The following is a 6,103-nucleotide window of genomic DNA, read 5'->3' on the forward strand; positions in this document are numbered from 1 at the left end:
CGCGACCCAGCGGGACAGCCCTGGAAGCTGAAGCCAGACATCCAGAAACTGCACCAGCGGGGTCATACGGAGTACAGACGTACCCGGTGTGGGCTTGCAGCGATGCAGCGTCACCGGCCCGGACAAGGGAGGCTGTGGGGCGTCCCGGTGCGGGGGCACGGTTGACAGCTGCGTCCTGACAGAGGAGACCAGGGAAGGACGCACGTTCCACTGGGGTCTGCTCTGCCAGGAGGCTGGCGACAGAGTGGGATGCGAGTGGCGGGACCCGTGGGTGGCGCGCATTGTCATCACCGGACTCTGTGGGCTCAGGGATGGGAGTGTTAATTCTTTCTTTGACCAAATTAGGGTGCTGCTGACCCGGGGGCCAGCAGCTGAACAAAGGATTCTCCCCCGGCCCTCCACCGGGGGAAGGAGTGGTCCTGCTACCATCTCCTCGAAAGAATTTCCCATCCCTGAGCCGTCCGTCTCAGGAGCGCCGCTTGGCCTGGCGTTTAGCGGGGCGCGGGGCGGCCTGAGGGGACTTGGACGCCTTCCTACGGCTTCCTCCGCGACCCGGCCCGGGTGAAGGCTGCTGCTTGGACCGGGTGGGAGGGGCGGGAGCCTTAGGAGGGCGTCCTCGGCGTGGAGCAGACTGAGGCGACTGTGCCGGCGGCTGGGTGGAAACAGCAGCTGGCCGCCGGGGCAGTACGTGTTTGATAGCCTCAGTCTGCTTCTGGGCGATTGAGAACTGTTGGGCAAAGTCCTCAACCGCCCCGCCGAAGAGGCCGGCCTGGGATATGGGGGCATCGAGGAACCGGGTCCGCTCGGTGTCCCGCATATCAGCCAGGTTCAGCCAAAGGTGACGCTCCTGGACCACATTTGTGGACATCACTTGACCCAGGGAGCGTGCGGTCACCTTCGTCGCCCGGAGAGCGAGGTCGGTGGCGGCACGCAGCTCATTTAAGAGCCCCGGATCAACTCCGGCCTCGTGCATGTCCTTGAGGATCCTGGCCTGGTAGACCTGGAGGATCGCCATGGCATGCAGCGAAGCGGCAGCCTGCCCCGCGGCTCTGTGCGATTTCGCCACCAAGGTTGATGTGAATCGACAGGCTTTGGAGGGGTGCTTAGGATCGCCACGCCAGGTTGAAGCGCTCTGAGGACACAGTTGCATCGCAACAGAACGTTCAACTGGAGGGACCCCAGTGTACCCTTTAGCTGCCGCCCCATCGAGGACGGAGAAGGCGGAGGAAGTCGCCGAACGGTCACGGGAAGACAACGGGGACTTCCAGGACCGCGCGAGTTCCTCATGCAGCTCGGGAAAGAAAGGTATTGGGGGCGGGGACTGACTGCTGTCAGCGCGGGCTCCCAAAAACCAATCATCGAGCCTTGAGCGTTCGGGACAGGGCGGAGGGTTCCACTCTATCCCTAGGCTCGCGGCTGCCCGAGACAACATGGCTGTCAGCTCTGGGTCCGACTCGGGCAATGCTGGCGCGCCCGAAGGCGGCAGCACAGCCGAGTCATCATCCTCAGAGGACTCGAGCCCACCTTGTGATGCGGTGATCGACATCGCATCTTCCTCTGGAGCGCCAAACGAGACAGGCGGGGGGGCCGGAGCCGGCCCCGCGATCTGCGTCTGAACACTCGCGGGTTGCAGTGTGCAAGACGGGGGTGTGGCCCGAGGCATGAGCGTCGGGGCTTTGTTCCACACCGTAACCGTCAGGTCACCCTGACCACCAGCCGAAGTACTGGGCCTCTGGGACTCAGTAGATCGGGGTGTGGTAGAGGGGACTCGATACTGCACATGCGCGGTGGCTGGAGCAACCTGAAATATGAGCTTTTTTACGCAATTTGAGCATCATAGAAAACATTTGTGACAGTTCAACTGAGATTTTGTTGCTGATTTTAAATATATTATTTAAATATAATTTCAAATCAAACTTCAACAGTGCGTCACACGTAGACAGCACTTACTTTTTTCTCATGTTTGTCCACAATATGCATGAAGGATGCCCGGACAGAAGAGGTGCCCGTGGGTTTAACTTCTTTATATTCGTTGTTTTTTAGCTTTTTTCACACATCACTCATGAAGGTAACCATTATTATTACCGTGCGCTTGCAGAGAGAGAGAGCGAGCGAGAGAGAGAGAGAGAGAGAGCGCGTGAGGCGAGCGAGCAAGAGAGAGAGAGATCGCTCGTGTTTTTCTTCTTTCTTTTTTTTAAACCTTATTTCCCGGCTCACACTTTTCTTATCCTAATTTTACAGTTGCAAGTTACAAAAAACACACAAGCAGTGCTGACTGACTCTGATCACAGGCAGGTGTTCTCCGAGTCCGGATCGACTCGGGTATTGCACACAATGTTAAACAGACCCGGGACCCGTAGTAATAGATTGGGACCCGACCCGGACCCGGCTGATCATTTAAAATATAGACCCGAACCCGTACGGGTCCCGGGTCCAGGGGTCTCGGGGGCTCCGTGAAGACCTCTACCGCGGAGTACTACTCAATTTATACTCACATTAAGTGTCGTTAGTGAATACAGCTGGCCACGCCCAGTTAAACGCGTTAGCTTGCACGTGGTCAAGTGATCAGCTTGTTAACAAACAAGACTACAAACAAACAGCCAACTACACCACATAGACAACGTTCTAAATAACAACTGAACTACAGATCAAATGAGGAAAATTATTACAGTACTCACACGATAGCTCTTCTCCCTGGTGTTCGATCGCTTCTCTCTAACTCAATGTAAACAAATTGACAATATTGACAGATAATAAAATTGACAGACAATATACTGACAGACAATTGACAGAAAATTGACAATTGACTGAAAATTGACAGACAATATACTGGAGCCGATGCTATTTATAAATGTAAAATATAGTACAAAGATGTGGTTCTATAAACAAATTAATTTAACTACAGTAGGTAACATGTTGTTCACTGATATTAAAGTTAATAATAAACCTACCGAGACTTATTGAAGATCAGGTTTGCTTTACACTGATCATAAAGACTATACATTTACTCATTTGAGCAATGCAGACGTCAAACTGTTAGTTCACCCAAAAATGTAAATTCTGTCATTAATTCCTCTCTCTCGTCAGACCTTCGTTCATCTTCAGAACACAAATTATGATATTTTTGATGAAATCCGAGAGCTCACTGACCTCTCCATAGACAACTATTTAATTAACAGTTTAATTTCCCAGAATGGTAGTAAAACTTCATTAAAATAGTCCATGTGACTCCAGTGGTTCAACATTCATGTTATGAAGCGACGAGAATACTTCTCATGCGCAAACAAATAAACAAAAATAATGACTTTATTCAACAATGTCTTCTCTTCCCTGTCACTCAAAAATTGATATTTTATATTATATTTATTATTTAATAATATATTTATCATTGAGAATATCTAGATGTAGATCCATATATTTAGATGTAGAATCTTATAGTCTACATCTTAAAATCATCAATCATAATTCGGTTATTTTCAGGTATTTTTAAACTCAAATGAACTTTATATGTACTTATATATTATACAAATAATTAATTCCCCTAAACAAAACAGTTTTAACTTTTAGACATAGGCTGCGTTCGAAACCGCATACTCATTGAGTAGGTACTCATTTTCAATAAGTACTTACTTAACGAGCTCTAAAAGAGTAGGTACTATATTGCCTGATCTCGTTAAGTATGAATGCGATCCGCACTTTATGCGCCATGTTGACGTTATCATGTGACCTACAACGTTATATCAAGCGCAACGACTTGAAAGACGAGTGACAGGTTTAATTCATCGATCTATAAATATCTTAATATTGATTAAATTTGCTAATTGTGTGGGCTTGTTGAAGAAACAGCTGCCCATTTATTTTGTGATATTAACCCTACTAATCTGACCCAGTTTTATCCTTACCAAAACCCACAATCGTGATCTCTTAAATATGTTGTTAATCTCTTTATTTTATATGCAAAGCATGTCATCCACAAGCAAAATTGGCCTAAATCTCCTTTATATTTTCCTTTTTAAATTTAACTCCTGTTTTATCCCTCAATCCCTTATTCAAAGATATCTAACCTTGTTATTGTTTTTTCTTTGTATATAATGTATGCAAACCCATGATATTTGTTTTATTATTAGGATTGTTAAAGATACAACCATGTAATTATAAAATAAAAGATAGGCCTATGAGTGACAGGTGCAGTGAGAGCTCAAAGCATCAATAACTCCCAAGCCCGACCTGTGCAGTTTCCCTCAGAGTTTGCAACGAGGACGTCTTTCAGCTGCTCGAAGATCTCACCTTTGGAGAACACTGTTGATTTTATACTCTTAAAATGTAAGTTATTACTATTCAAAATTAAGATTACCCCAGAATGAATTGCATTGCTAGCCCACTAAAACACTTACAATAATAATAATAACAAATGCTGACCAATACTTAATTATATAACTTTTTTTTTTACTGAAAATTATATTGTTTTAGTAAAACAAGCAAAATGCAAAACTTGTTGTCATATGACATAGCGATGCATGAAAATACACTAGAACAAATGCAGCCGATGTGAATACCAATTTTCAGTCAAGCAATGAATAAATGCATGAGTTCATAAAATATTTTATTTACTGACAACAATAGGAAACATGAATTAATGAGTAAAAGAATGAATAAAAGTAAACATCACAAATGAATAAGTCACCATGAAACAAAGCTTTATTCAAACGTATTGTTCTAACAAACCATCACACATTTACAGACGGTGAACCCCACATCTGCTGCCATCTCAACACAGCTTGATGAAGCAGTTGACCACCGTGAACACCTTCGCCTGTCCCAGCCGTCCCTCCTGTCCCTTCTGAACCCCACAACCTTGAAGCAAGAGTGAGAACATGTGCGGGACAATCTGACTGCTGATGTGTCTACTCCAAACATCCGTCTCCATCAGCATGACTACTTAAAACGCTTTACAATTCATGTTGTCAGCATCCCATTTCTTGCCATATTTGATTTAATATTTTTTACAATTACATGCTACTTGTATTGTAGCTTTATGACTTTTGTGGTGTAGTGGGCTAAACACTGAACTGATAAGCAGAAGGTTTCTGCTTGGATCTCCGCAGCCGTCACCACCAGTGTGTCCTTGAGCAAGGCTCAACCACAGAAGCTCTGCAGCAAATGCACAGACATCAAGAATCAGAAAAGTGCTGAAATAACTCTGTTTGAAATTAAAATAAAATACAACTTAAGATTTAAATGTATGTTTTATTCATTTCTGTAGTATACTCAAAGCCTTTGATAACAGGCTTCCTTCATCACCCTCTCTCCAGTCTCCACCAGATAAACACACACGTGCTCTTCTGCTCCTGTAACATCAGACAACTTTCATGTTACCTGTATCTTAAACAACACCTTGATAAAAGCATAAAAGTTTATGTGCTCAATAGCCTTAAATGTTGAGGTAGTTGCTGATGTGTTAATGTTCCTCAATTCATCAACAGTACTAATGGACAAATAAAAAAAGATAACTTATGTTTAGTTATACTTTATGTAGATTTATTAACATTACTGACGTTCATGTAAAGTAAGCAGTGATGACAACAGGGAACTCTACATTATAGCACACACATCACTCTGATCAGATGTCTATTTCATGCTGTGATGTCATCTGCAATACTTATCGAAAATGTTCCTGTCAGATGTTAAATAAACATTTAGCAAACATCTTTATCTTTAAGTATATTGTTTATGTAAATCCACTTTGGAGACGTGTGTGTGTGTGTTACTGGAGCTCATACATAATAAAACGTGTTTTTACAGCCCAATCACAACTACTCTATACTGTCTGTCGTCTTTACACTTTTAACAATTCAACAGTTTAACGTTACTCTACAGTAGTCCAACAAATTTTAACACAAGGAACCGTGATTTTGGTTTGTAATACTCACATTTGATTGGCTTTTCTCCGCCTGACGTCTCCTTTCCTGTGGCCTCATGGGAAGGCAGGGATAGAAAAGTATCCGACGATGGGTACTTCACAATCTGGGCGGAATCAGTAAGCCATCCGGGAACTTCTCGCCTACTCTTTTATGATTACTGAGGTTTCGAACATACTTCTCCT

This window comes from Gobio gobio (assembly GCF_949357685.1).
Source record: "Gobio gobio genome assembly, chromosome: 2".
In the NCBI taxonomy this organism is placed as follows: domain Eukaryota; kingdom Metazoa; phylum Chordata; class Actinopteri; order Cypriniformes; family Gobionidae; genus Gobio; species Gobio gobio.